Source organism: Ascaphus truei, chromosome 5 (genome assembly GCF_040206685.1).
Source record: "Ascaphus truei isolate aAscTru1 chromosome 5, aAscTru1.hap1, whole genome shotgun sequence".
In the NCBI taxonomy this organism is placed as follows: Eukaryota; Metazoa; Chordata; class Amphibia; order Anura; family Ascaphidae; genus Ascaphus; species Ascaphus truei.
Window position 1 is genome coordinate 238,911,659 of NC_134487.1, and position 15,030 is coordinate 238,926,688.

Consider the following 15,030-nt stretch of genomic DNA (forward strand, 5'->3'; position numbering starts at 1 on the left):
CGCTCACGACGACAGTGGTAGATGGGGAAAAATGCCTGCACTGCTGCCTGAGCGAATGTGATTGCCCCGTTGGTGAATTGACCCGAGGGCCTAAGTGTCCTGACTGTGAGGCGCAGTTCCTGAAACCCAGACTGCCGCAGCCCACAGAACCGTCAGAGGAGGAGGAAGAGGACACCATTGCAGAAACGGATTATTTTTCCTCCGAGAACGAAATAGACTGCAAGGGGTTACACCCTAATGTGTATGTGCCCTGGCAATTGCCAGGAATAGATGTCCTTGCGCTGATGTGCCCCTGCCTGCGTGAAGCCTATGACAAGGGAGTCGAACTGTCCCAGTTACCGCTAGGCTTCAAGACAACCAAGGTGGACGGAGAAACGTTTACACAGTGTTTTATCACCACCTGTGACTGTTCTAGAGGCGCACTGGTGTGGGAGCCCAAATGTGACTGCTGCAGTGCATGTTTCTTGAAGCCTATTATATCCCAACCTGCGGAGAAAGAGATGCCTGATGTCTCCACCCTGCCGGCCCACGCCGCTGCTAGTCCACCTAACTCAGTGATGGAGGTTGTGGAGGGCCCGTGTGCCCAAATGGACATTCTAGACTCCGGTCCCGAGCCGGAGCCGCCAAAGGCAGAGTCACAGATGTCGGAACCCCAGGTGTCGGTTCCAGACCCGGTTCCCGAGCAGGAACCACAGATCCCAGAACTGCAGATTCCGGAATCACAGGGTAAGGTGTATATACCCCCATCCTCTCTTGGTGATTCCAGCGACCAACCATTCATGGTGATGCGCCTGCCGGCGGACCACTCTTGCGAAGTCACCGAGCCAACTATCTCGGCGGATACAGAGCCTGCTGTGGGTCCGTGTGCCCTACTGTGGCCAGTCCGATCTTCTACGATGGTACCAGCGGTCCCAGGCATGGGATCAGTACCTGCCAACGACGACAGGGGTGAGTTGACTGCCCACTGGGTGTCGGGTGTGAGCTCCCCGGTGATCGTGGAGCCTGGTGGCTCCAAAGGTAGGGTCACCTGGGCAATGGGCTCACCTCGTCATCGCGTCCTGGTGGAGGTGTCTCCCCTAGAAGATCTCTGCAGACCAGGGAGCGGATTTGACCTCATCAAGGTATCCGGTACAGCGACCAAGAGTGACGCCTACTCCTGCGCGAGGAATCTCCAAGCTTGGTCTTCTCAAGACACGGGCCTGCACGAAGACATTGTGCTGTCCACAGAAGATGTCACCGTTAAAGGGATGGCTGGAGCGGACAAAGACTGTGCTGAGACCGCTCTGGTAGTTGCTGCCTCTTCCATGCGCACGATGGAGCGCTTCATTCGCCATGTGGTGGACCGAGGCAAGAGACTTAACCTCCCTGTCTCCCGCAAGATGAAACCGGAGGATCCGGCCAGGGTCAATACCCAGGACCCCTTACTATTTTTTCTGCGAGGGGGAGGCAATGGTTTGGTGGTAGAGACAGTAACACCTGATCTTGAGTTCCAAAAGACTCACAGGAGTCAAGGTGGGATGCCCTCACCCAATCAGTTAGGGGCACTCCACTCTGAGACTCAGCTGGCCTCGGGTATCCACGCGAGTATGTCGGGTACCGGTGAACAAATGCATGTTGTGTGTGGTGTATCGGTGGTTGCAATGCATTTTTCATTATATAACTCCCTGTTGCATGGTTGCTACCCAAGCGAGGTCGTTGGGATTCTGCGAGGGGGAGAATGTAGCCCTGGTCCTATTTTGCCTCCAGAGACCCCCTCTGTAGCGTGCCGAGCGATTGCGGGTGCCGCCGGAGGCAGCGACGGACCCGCCGGCAAAGGTGGGGGCCGGAGCAGGGAGCGCTCCGAGGCTCTGCGGCGCACCCGGCTAGCGGGGGTCACCATTGTGTCTGCTCGCGGTTGTGCAGTGTAGTCACGCACGTGCTGTACAGTGCCAGGAGTGCCGGATGCAATGTTAAGTTTGGCGTGAGGTCACACATGCGTAGAACCACCGCGGTAGCCATTACAGGATCGCGCAGGCGCAGTAAGGGTAGCGCACGTGGTCCCAATGCTAAAGAGGTCCTGAGTGGACTACAATTCCCAGCAGCCTCTGGGGATTGCCCTTTCACCCACATCACGTGCAGCCAGCCAGCAAATAGGGTTTTGCAGCTTCTCCTGTGGAGGAAGGCTACAATGTTGCGGGGACCACGTTTGGAGTTGAAGCTGGGAGCAGGAAGGGGAAGGAAGGGGAAGGAAGGGTGTAAGGAGCAAGTGGCTCCTGCACCAGGTAAGGATCCCCAAGTCCCAGGCAGGCCCCAATCCCCACCAGGGTAGTGGGTAGGTACTGAGGGACAACCCCTAGGTTAGGGACTCTGCCCTTAGGTGTGAGTGCAGTCTTGTCAGTGTCACGGCTGGTAGTGCTGTGAGCGCTGACAAGTAGGCACAGCGTGTATGTGCAGTGTAGCTGCAGGTATCCGTGTGAGTGCAGTGGGTGGCTGCAGGTACCGAATGAGTGCAGTGGGTGCTGCAGGTTCCGTGTGAGTGCAGTGGGTGGCTGCAGGCACCGAGTGAGTGCAGTGGGTTGCTGCAGGTTCAGTGTGAATGCAGTGCGTTTGCTGCAGAGGATAGGGAGAGGTTAGTCAGAGGGGACCCGGGTGGTGAAGAGAGATATTAGTGTGGGTGCAGGGGGTCAGTGACCCACCTGCATAGGACAGGCTACCCCGTAGGCCCCTAGGAGTGTTCCCTGAAGACACCAAAGGTTGCTGTGCTGCAGGGACGGCCTATAGTGAGAGCGAGCATCACCCCTTACTGTGTGGACAGCTAGGGACAAAGGGACAAGCGTGCGGAGCGGCTGCTGGTGAGTCGTCGGGGACCAGACGGCTGGACATTGACACCCAGGGGGCAGACCGCTGACCCTTTGCGAAGAGGTACCGGTCACCGCCGTGACCGGCAGGTACTATATTATCAAGTGCACCAACACCGGTCATCAGGCGCTGATCCCGCCTTAGGCTAAACTCTTTGTAGGAACACTGAGCGAGTGGTTACAAGACTGAGCCTATACATATAGTATCATACATGGACACGGTGTGTGGAGCACGCGGTGAGGGGACGGACACGTTACTCCTGATGAGAGTGGCTGGGCCACTAAGCTTACCTGTTGCATTATAGAGTGATAAGGTTACTCTGCATTATCGTTAATACAGTAAAGTTGGTTGCATTACATGTGTGTGTATGTATTTCTTGCCCAGGGGAATCTCACATCACGGGGATCCTGGGTAAGTGGAGGCGCTGCGCTAAGTAAGTGTATGAGTGTTACCCCAGGCTCCCAGCTAGCGGAGGCTCATATCTCCTGGAGCCGCAGGTGTTATACAGTGACCAGTAGTTCCTTTGGAAGGGTTCAGAAAAAGGGCTACATACTGTATGCTCATTTGCATGTATTAGGCAGGTCTGCAACCCCACCTTTCACCATTATCACCCAGCACAGCACATATACATATATATATATATATATATATATATATATATATATATACACATATATACATGCACACGCACAAGCACACACACACACACACACACACACACACACACACCTGTCCCATAAGAAAGTCTGATCTATTTCTTGTAGTTGTAGGGGAAGGCTTCTCTGCTCTCCTGGGTCCGCACCCTTGTGTGCTATAGCAATATCAGGATCCAGGTTTAGAAATCTTGTCCGCTTTGTCTTGCTGTCAGCCTGCAGTCCTTGTGCAGCTCAAGACATCTGTTGTTCCCCAGGTCAGCCCAGTTGTGGACTAGGGAATCTCTGGTCTGTCCTTCCTGGGTCAGCCCCAATTGTGTGCTCAGGAATCCTCTTCCTGTGTCTCAGAACAGGCTTTTTCTGACAGAGCTCTGATTAGGCAGGTGGAGTTGGTTGATTGCTGGTGTTCAATCAACCAGCACACTGATGGATTAGAGGCAAGTTTCTTAACAGGGATAAGTCCCTGTTACAGGTCCATATTGGTAAAAAGAGATAGAATTACATTGTACCTTTGTATGTGTAAGAGACAGCTGTGTGTTATTTATATAGCACAGTATGTATAGACATGGCCTTTAGCACTCATTGGAAGAGAGTTCTCTTGTGTCAGGGTAGTTACTCATGAAACTGCGGTCTCAGTTTAGGCCACCACAAAGTGTCCCGAACAGTTGCATAAATTTGTATTCATGCAACCATCTCTCTTTCTGTGTTCTAAGATTACCTTTGAGTATGGTCACCTACAGATCATTCATCTTATGGCCAGAGTCAGAGAAATGTTTGCCGACAGGACTGTCTCTTGTTACGCTCCCTTGTGACGTCAGCACGCGTACTGGTGCGGCGACGTCTGTCAGACAGCGCGGAAGATAGCCGCTGTCTGCACTCTGAGTTCCACCCGTCATTTCTATACTAGGCGGTGTTCATTAATACACCATGCCGGGTGGGGACTGAACAGATGCCGCCACTCAGGAGCGGTGACAAAAAGCTCCGAAAGTGCAGCAACTCTGATACCCCTATAATACTGGGGCGCATTCAACGGTCTATATCAAACAGACGGGGCTTACCTGCCCCAGAGACTTGGTGGATGTTGAACGGCATTAACATATGAAAAAATATACTTTGCCTACTTACAGCCATTACATTGACTGAACTAGCTGGGCAACTATTAAGCCTAAATAACAACCACATTCATATATCTAGATCTGCAGATATAGAGCAACTTTATTAAAGGCAGCTGTAGAACACTGTTTCAAACATTTTTACTGGCAGAGATACTGTATATCAGCTAGCCTGTCTTTAAAATTACTTGCTACCTTCATAGGGGGCACGAGCATTAACTCACCTCACTATCTATCTGGTGGGTTAATCAAATTGTGCTCATTTGAGGCTATAAGAACCTAGAAATACATTACTAACAGTGGGATAAAAATAGTGGATATATCTGCGGCTCCCACTGATCAGCCTCTTCTTATTCCCCACAGCTACATAGTAGCCTCCCGTATAGATATTTTATTACACCCTGTGTTGCCTTGAAGGATATACAAAATTAACCCCTTGTTGGTTTCTGTGACCAGCAAAGTACAGCTAGGTCACACTGACTGAAAACTTTTTATGTGGGTTTAACCCGCAACACCCTAGCGACATACAGGTACTACTCTGTATATAGTCACAGAACCACAAGTTATTCAGATGTGGCATGGAAGTAGTTTGACTGTTACTACACTCGAGTGACACACACCAGACTCTTTCAAACATTATAGATAGACCACACTGAGGCACCATATTAGTTTTGCACTTTATTAGTAACTTTTTCTTTCATATGGTACCAGATATTCCTAATCATTCTCCTTCAAGTATTAGTTTATAAATAGACCTAGGGGCAATTTGTTTAATACGTTTTTAATTGTGTTGAGTGTTTATGTACTTCACTTATTTTACCCATATACACTAATAAAGGTTCACTTTTAAATTTCTGTACCTATCACCGTATGAGTGCTTGTTCAAAAGGGGTTCTTTCACCTGTCTAGGCAGGTGTTCTTTTTGTGTTCTATAACTCATATAATGTTAGTATCTTGCCCCCTGAGCATTTCCTGCTTTTTTTGTTTGTGTGTTAAAAAAATCATAATTTTAACCTTCAGGTCGCATTGGAGAGAGTTGCATTTTAAGCTCCTGGACACTTCATATTTCAAACACATACAGTATATCTCCTGAACGGTGCATCGGCTTATTATTTTTTTTCAAACAGCTTTGGACAGGGCTAAAGGAGATTTCTTAAACAAATAGAATGCAAAAATGATGGCGATCAGTGCAGACTGCTGCTTTAAAACCATTTATCCCTTAAGCTGTTGCATTATCATGTTTAGGAAACCTGCAGAACTTTCTACACCCCTTTGTGCTGCTGAGATCTGCAGAGTGTTTCATAATGTTTCTGCTGCACAGACCTGCAGGAAATTACGACATTGTACCTTCTTCGTGAGAAAACATTGCAAGGTTTTACTGTAACAACCACTTCCCTTCTAGACATCAGTGCAGAACCTTACAGGAGAGGGAGGCAGTATAACAATACCCACAAAGAAGGCGGATAAACAGTAAGAAACACTTCTACATTCCTCAGTTATGATCAGTGCGAGTTGTGCGGAGCAGGTTGTCAGACATGGCACAAGTATCCCCTCTCCTGGGGGTTGATATATTTCACTGTAAAATGTACACATATTATATACCAGGCGATTTGTTTTGTTTTTTACATTGTCCGTGTCCTGCACCTATCCACTCCCTCTACTTCTGCAAACTCCCAGCACTCCTTCAGGTTTAAGCACCAAAGAAAGATTTATCCCCTTTTTTTTATATTAAGATTTAAATATATTTAGAGTAATTTGTAATAAAAATAAAAATAATAAAACGTTATTATCTAGTATAAGAACAGGCAAAGGGTAGCAGACAATATACAATTTCTGTCATTAAAAAAAATAATAACAACAACTGGTAACTGAGTAATGAAATGAAGATTAGACATCCAGATAATGTGGAAGTAATATCACTCGAGAGATATTTGCCCTACCACTTCCATCTCTCTACATTCCTGCAGGGCCCTCGTAAACGTGCCTTGGTCATGTTGAAGTTGGAGAAAGTTCCATTGAAATTCCCTGCTGACTGGGATAGAACAACATGGCAGCTAAACTCACATCAAACTTACAGTAGCTGTCACTACCCGCACTTGAGATTTAAGACTGTTCCCCCCAAAAAACATTTTGATCCTGTGACAGGGGATCAAAAACCTGAGAGAGAAGGGGGGAGTTGAGAGGGGAGAGGGCAAGAGCAATTGAGGATGAAACAGGCAGAGGATTCTGGGAGAGTAAATAGCAATCATAGTCTCTGATACAGCAGCCTCTTATATTACACCTGTTTCTGGAGTAGATTTGCATTGGGAAAAAAAAATAAGGGAGTGTTTGTCATCATCAGCTCTATCATATGATGCGTCTAGCTGCAAATTTATTCTGGGTTGGATGCAATATCTTTTTTTGCCCTTTCTAAAGCTGGATTTTTAAAAAAATTTAATGTGATGCTTTCTGCAGGAGATAAGAGTTTGAAATGTTAAGTATCTGGAAGGTTAAAGAGGCAATCCAAGTGGCACTTCAAAAAAATTTTTTTAATATATGCAGCCTTTGATTACCTTTGTTGAAAACTAATTACCTAAGCTGTCGATCGATTTGTTCTCCCATAATCGATCACCCGAAAGATCCTGCTTGCTAGGGTTCACTAAATGGCTAACTTTCAATTTCAATCAATCCTTCAGTCAGTGTAACTCAGCAGCTACCATGTATTCTTATATTACTAATGTAACGGGTATTGCCCCCCCCAATCGCAGATCTGATGTGGGTGCAAGGAACATACGGTGTTACCATAGGTGTGGTGCATTACCTGTTGGCTCGCAGGAGGGCTGAGCTTCCGCCACGGGGAACCTGGGGCAATTATACTAGGCGTAACCACTTACTCAATTCAGCGCCTCCACCTGCGACCGCCATGCTCCATATAAATGAGGGTGTGTTTCTCTGCATTCTGTACTGTTTTTAATGGGAACAGCAGTTGCTGATGGCTGTTCACTTTGCTTGCTCACCCTGGTGGAATGTAAAGGAGGGGCTCGCTCTATCACTGAGTGGGTCTGGCTCTGCACTGAGTCACTCACATTGCGGGGGTGGAGCTCTGGTTTTCCCGCCAGTCCCGGACGGATTTCTGCAACACAATTTGATGCAGGCTTGCAGTCAGCAGCACATGTGCTCTCCTGCTTTGGCGGGAGACGCCATTTTAGGTGTGACTCCCTTGATGAGGGAGCCTCCATTTTGATCACAGGTCGGGTAATCTCACTAAGGCTCTCTGAGTATGCAAGAGGGTAGCCTTCTGGTGGGGCCTCTGGGAAATGCAAGGTCAGAGGGACATTTTCCCGGCATATTTCCTGATCCGTTACTAGCCATAGTCTACAACACTGGTCAGTGGGGTCGTACCGGTGCTCTATCCTCTTCCACCCTTGGTCTATGCCCAGGAGTCTCCCTAAGGCCTCACAAATTTCCCTCAACTTCACGGCACTACTGGGAACATCCCCTACTACTAGCACATGTCGCGGGGATACTTCTGTCCTCTTGGTTCGTTCGTGGGCCTCATGGCTTGCAGGCCCAAACATGGTGAAAAATCTAAATTGGCCAATTTGGAAAAAATGAAAACAGGGCACCCCAGGTCTCTCTCAGCAGCGCCTCCAAATGTAATGGGTATTGCCCCCCCCAATCGCAGATCTGATGTGGGTGCAAGGAACATACGGTGTTACCATAGGTGTGGTGCATTACCTGTTGGCTCGCAGGAGGGCTGAGCTTCCGCCACGGGGAACCTGGGGCAATTATACTAGGGGTAACCACTTACTCAATTCAGCGCCTCCACCTGCGATGGCTCCCACCAGAGGGGGAGTGGTTCCTCGCAGGACAATACAATAATCACATACACGGGAATATATATATTAACGAGTGACTTTACTAACAAGCAATATAACATATCACGCAATACCTTTATATAACCTGTTGTAAGGAATGCACTACTGGTTTTGACTATTGCCTTGCAGACCTGTGCAGTTGCAAGCTTCCTCTGGCAATCTATGGCACAGGTGCTGCCTCTCATTGCAGCTTCTGCCCTGTGTTCGTTCATTGGAGGAATTCTCACACACCCTCCTCCTGTGATTGGATCTCCGCCCTTTATATTCTAGGCGTCGGCACTGAACCAGTGCCGAGCATAACTATTCCTACCTCTATGTTACTGTCTCTGCCACAAACCACCCCAGGCCTCTCTCCTAGCGTTCTTACCTTCCAAGTTCCTGAGTATTCAGAGGCCTGGTCCTGGACGTCTGTGCTGAAGCGTTGTTGCCAGCACTGGCCTGCTGCTATCTCCTTGCAGTGGCCTACCCCGGACGTCTGTGCTGAAGCGTTGATGCCAGCACTGGTAACTGCTGCATTCCCTCCTAGCAGTGGCTACCCTTCCTGTCCTGTGGCCTGCCGCTATTCTCCTGTAGTGGCCTATCCTGGACGCCTGTGCTGAAGCGTTGATGCCAGCACTGGTAACTGCTGCATTCCCTCCTAGCAGTGGCTACCCCTCCTGTCCTGCGGCCTGCTGCTATTCTCCTGCAGTGGCCTACCCTGGACGCCTGTGCTGAAGCGTTGATGCCAGCACTGGTAACTGCTGCATTCCCTCCTAGCAGTGGCTACCCTTCCTTTCCTGCGGCGATCCTCTTGCAGTGGCCTGCCTTGGACTTCTGCGCTGAAGCGTTGGTTCTTCCCGACGCTGCCCTGCGGTGAACTTCGGCCAGCCTGCTGTCTCTTCCTGCTGAGATCGGCGTCATGGGCCGAGGCCGCTCCTCGCGCAGAAGCCACCCCCGCGCTCACGCTCCTAAGCTGAAGCGGGGTACTCCTGATTTCCTGTTGCCGAACTCCTGCTTCATTAACGACGATGCTGCCTTCTCCAATCCTGACCCTGCGATGTACGACTACGAACTGCGCACTCCGGATCAGTCTGCGTGGACTAAGGTCGGTGATTATATAACCCCACCTCAGCCCCGCGGTCCGGTCCCGGTTTGTGGCGAGCATCGGCGTAACAGTATGCTCGGACCATTAAAACCGGACCGCGCCGTGGCGGGGGATGGCAATTTACCAACTGAAGTTATATCCCGGCCTGCGTACCAGTCCCACTATGAAGGCCAGTATTTGTGTGAAGTAATACCCCTGATGGATGAAATGTTTACCTATGAAGGTTTAACCCCTTTGCAAAGACAATGCCGTTGTGATCTCTTTATTAAGGCTTACTGCATCCTGAACTTAAAACAGTCTCTGGCCGCTTGTATTCGCTCTCCTGATTCCCCTATAACCTGGGATAACGTGTACCCTATGGAACTGGCCGACGCCCAAGAGGCACTCTACCTCCTGGCCTCATCACTGGACATTCCCCTAGTACAACAGGGCGCCCTCCTCATGTTGGCACAGTCTCAAGATACACTCCATGTACTTTCCTCAACACTAGACATTCACATAATAGAACAGGATCCCCTCCTTGCCAGCTACGCTGCTGCTTGGCAGATTCTCTATGCTGCCAGTCCTGTTGCTAAACCTGTGGGGGTACCTCTCTCTCCTAAGAATGGTCAAACCATTTCTCTGTCGCTGCCCGCTAAGGAAGAAGCTGCCACGCTCCCTAATCCTGAGTTAACCTCCCTAAGTTCTGTCCCTGAGGTTATTTCGGTCTTAACCCCTGCTAGTCAGGCCTATGCGTCCCCCACTGTAAATCCCTGCAGTCCCCAGGTCAGTGTGTCTTCCCTAGCACCAGAGAATGAATCCTGTTTGCCCTCTTTTCCTAAACCAAAAATTCTAAGCTCTGTTTCCAAGGTTTTTTCTGTATTAACCCCTGCTAGTCTGCTCTGTGAGGTCCCTACTGCTAACCCTAGTATTCCGCAGTCTAATGATAGGTCCCTAGGGCAAGAGGCAGAACCCCCTATGACCCCACTCTCGGAGACTAGCTTCTATTTCTCTGATTCTCAGGTACAGAGTAATTTAACCCTTGGGGTTTTTCCTATGTTAACCCCTGCAGGTCAGCCCTGTGAACCTTCCTTGGTAGATCCCTTTAGTTCGTCAGTCAGGGACACCTCCTTAGCCTCAGAGGATCAACCCCTTTTGTCCTCTGACTCGGCTAAAATTCTCGGGGCTATGCCCCCTGAACTTTCGGCAATAATACTGGCTCCAGTAAAAAGTACTCTGGAGCCGTTTGTTTCTCTAAACCTGTTCGCAGAATCCCTACTCCTAGGTATTTCACTCACCCCGTCTGTCACTCAGAGAGCTGAGACCCCTGCTTCTGAGCATAGACCCCTTTTTGTGGAATCTGTTGTCGTTTCTGATGTCCCAGACACTCTTTCCCAAATACCCACTTCAGAGACCAGCACAGGCGTGGTTGCCCCACTTGCACTGTCTGAGTTCTCCTTTTCTCAAATCCTAGGGTTTAAAGCGAACAGTACATATTATGCTCCTTTCCAAGTGACCCCTACTGAGATCAGCGTATCTGCTGTTGCTCCCTCAGTACCATTAAAGTTAGGGCCCTTCTTTTTGAAGGATCAGGCTTTCAAGTTTGAGACTCCCTTTATTCTTGACTTTGTAAATCTGCAGTCCCTTCTCACTGTAGTTAAAAGTTCTCCAGCAGCCGCTGAGTTAAGCTTTGCCGCTGCCAAATCTTCTGTTATAGAAGCAACCTTGCCTAGCTTACTTCTGTCTGTCCTATCTGTGATGCCTATCACCTTTACTAAAATTTCTGTTTTGCAAGGTATTTCTCCTATTAAATCTGTGATACCTGCAATTCCTTTAATCGGTTCCAAAACCCCTGTCACTACGTTTCCCATGGAGTCTGATGCCCTCACTAGGGATTCTCAGGGACCCAATTCTGTAACAGGCAAGATGTCCCTTGTGTCTGTTGGAGAGTTTACCCCAGTTTCTCTCACGGATCATGCCACAGCCTCCTGGATGATTAAAAATGACTTTAAGTCTGGGATGCCCATTCCTGTAATAATACTGTTTCACGCTGATTCGCCCACAGTATTCGGGGTATCCACTACTGACTGTATGTCTACTACCACGAACTCAGGGGTATCGCATTTGGAACTTTCTCTTTTTTCAGAAGATCCCGTCTTGAAAATGGACTTATTTTTCTCTGTGTCTTCCACAATACTTGGGGTACTTGCTATTGACTGTCCTGTCCCAAAACTAGGGTTACCTCTCAAAAAGGTGCCTGGAGCTACCGATGTTAAAAACCCTATGTTTAAAACAGTAACAATTTGCATTGCTTCTCCCACAGTATCATGTGAGACCTGGGTACCTGGGACCTCCACTCCGAAGCCAAGCTCTAGTTCTCTGTCTTCTTTCTCTGTGTTGGAGGCACCCAGCTTTAACCCCAAGACTTTTTTCCCTAAGGTTGATGCACCGCTTAACCGCCTGCCTTGTTTTTTGGATAAAATCTGTTTTCTCACCTTTCAAACAGACTCCTTACTCGCAGGTCTCTGTGCGGTGCCCAAAGTGCCCATTCTGTATGGCAATTGGCCTCTCCCTAAGACGAAGACACCCTTACTGGACCTCGTCGCTTTACCTGAAGCGTCCGTTCCTGTTCTCTATGGGTCCACTATGGGTATAGACATGCTTATTATGTCCTTCGCCAAGGCCACAAATTCGGATTTGATTCTCTCTAAAGATCACAAACCAAAGGAAGCGGATCCTTCTTCAACTGCCAGTACCATGAGTTGCATACACACTGCTACAGACTCTCGCAAATTGCTTGGGATAGCAACCCTGCTTGGTATCAAAAGTACCGCTGCAATAGTGTGTAGTGAACCCTCCCGCCCCATTCCCTTGCTAACCACCACCCGGAATTCCTTGGAAGCTAAAGACTCTCGCAACTTCCTCCGTGCTGATTTCACCAAAGACATTGCCTTCTCTGAAGGTCCCTCTGCCATTTTTGTCCGACAATCTGTGTCCTGTGTCCCGTACTCTTGGACTATTACTATGCACCGGACACCTGGCTACTGTCCTTCCGATGTTCCCATTCTGGAGCCCTCAGGTCCCATTGTCCATGTACCAAGAACTGCAGTACCACCGCTGTCTTTCATGGCACTCGCCAATGTACACCTGGATTGTGGACCTAATTCTTGCCGGAGACACTTCAGGAACAACTCAATGTCCCCCAGACCTATGAATGGTCCTGTTCACCCAGGCTTCTCACCCAGTGGTGGGGGTACTGTAAGGAATCCCAACAAACTAGGAGCTTTCAACGCCACCTCTCGCCTAAGGAGGTTTAGGAACAATTCCATGTCCCCCAAATCTGTGATGGATCTTGTTCGTCCGGAGGCCTCACCTGAAGGGGGGGGGGAACTGTAAGGAATGCACTACTGGTTTTGACTATTGCCTTGCAGACCTGTGCAGTTGCAAGCTTCCTCTGGCAATCTATGGCACAGGTGCTGCCTCTCATTGCAGCTTCTGCCCTGTGTTCGTTCATTGGAGGAATTCTCACACACCCTCCTCCTGTGATTGGATCTCCGCCCTTTATATTCTAGGCGTCGGCACTGAACCAGTGCCGAGCATAACTATTCCTACCTCTATGTTACTGTCTCTGCCACAAACCACCCCAGGCCTCTCTCCTAGCGTTCTTACCTTCCAAGTTCCTGAGTATCCAGAGGCCTGGTCCTGGACGTCTGTGCTGAAGCGTTGATGCCAGCACTGGTAACTGCTGCATTCCCTCCTAGCAGTGGCTAACCTTCCTGTCCTGTGGCCTGCCGCTATTCTCCTGTAGTGGCCTATCCTGGACGCCTGTGCTGAAGCGTTGATGCCAGCACTGGTAACTGCTGCATTCCCTCCTAGCAGTGGCTACCCCTCCTGTCCTGCAGCCTGCTGCTATTCTCCTGCAGTGGCCTACCCTGGACGCCTGTGCTGAAGCGTTGATGCCAGCACTGGTAACTGCTGCATTCCCTCCTAGCAGTGGCTACCCTTCCTTTCCTGCGGCCTGCTGCGATCCTCTTGCAGTGGCCTGCCTTGGACTTCTGCGCTGAAGCGTTGGTTCTTCCCGACGCTGCCCTGCGGTGAACTTCGGCCAGCCTGCTGTCTCTTCCTGCTGAGATCGGCGTCATGGGCCGAGGCCGCTCCTCGCGCAGAAGCCACCCCCGCGCTCACGCTCCTAAGCTGAAGCGGGGTACTCCTGATTTCCTGTTGCCGAACTCCTGCTTCATTAACGACGATGCTGCCTTCTCCAATCCTGACCCTGCGATGTACGACTACGAACTGCGCACTCCGGATAAGTCTGCGTGGACTAAGGTCGGTGATTATATAACCCCACCTCAGCCCCGCGGTCCGGTCCCGGTTTGTGGCGAGCATCGACGTAACACCTGTGTCCCTCTCTAGAGGAGACACCTACGGCGTCGCGCAGGACGCTTCCCCAACACCAGGTGATCCCACCCAGTGTCCCGAGAATCCCACCCAATGGTCCCGCACTCTTGGAGAGAACGTGGGTGACTGCGCAGTCACAGTTACACTAAGGGGCCCGTTGGTGCACTTATGACTGTATGGTACCTGCCGAGCACTCCGGTACTCGGATCAGCAACTGGCTTCGCAAAGGGTCAGACGTGTGATGAATCCGTCTGATCCTCCAACCGAACTCCTTTGTACGCAGACCGCCAGGGCGGTCTCCCTCTGGAATAGTCTCTGCGGACCCCAACGTGGGTCCGAACCGCTTCACAGGAACCGCAGCGTCCGCTGAGTCCCTAACTAACACTTGGTACTAACGTGACAGGAACCCTAACCTAGGGCCTGTCCCTGTGGTACCGCAACCTAAAGTGGCTTTGGGGAAAACTCCTATAGGCCTACCGGGGTTAATAACCTGCCCCACTCCCCTAACTCTTCCCAGCCTTGACTGTACTTACTAAGACCTAACGAGTCCCAGCGCCTAAAGCAGCAAGCTGTAGCTCACTGGATGCTGCAGCCAACGTGCTGCGCAACAAGGTGCCTGCCTGTCAGACCTCACAGCACTAACAGCCGTGATTCTGACAAGGCAGCACTCTACACTAAGGGCAGCGTCCCTATCTTGGGCCTCCCTAAGCACTTACCCACTAAGCTAGTGGGGAGTTGGGGCCTACCTGGGGTGTAGGTACCTATATGGGGCAGGAGCTGCACTCGCTCCCCACACCCTTCCTTCCCTCACAGCTCCCTGACTCCAACTCTCTGTAACCTTTCTTTCCCAGCTCCCACTAATGTAAGTGGCAGGGTCCCTAACCTGAGGGCTGTCCCTGGCAACACTCACCTTACTGGGGAGCTGAGCTATCTCGGGCCCTGGGGGTGCCCTCCCTAGTACAGGGAGTCCCTGACTCCTGTACCCTACCTCCTTCCCTGGGCTGCTCCGGTCTCTGACTGCCCAACGTGCTGCAACTGACAAAAACCCTGTCTGCACACAACATTGTTGCAACTCTGCAGCATGAGAATCTGCCAGCTCTATTGGCTTC

General features: G+C 50.2%; 1 protein-coding gene across 1 annotated transcript in view; it reads right to left on the reverse strand.

Annotated features, from left to right (window-relative positions):
- Positions 1–15,030, reverse strand: part of LOC142495814 (uncharacterized) — a 203,860-nt gene that overhangs the window by 173,489 nt on the left and 15,341 nt on the right. The gene's annotated exons all lie outside the window — the stretch shown is intronic.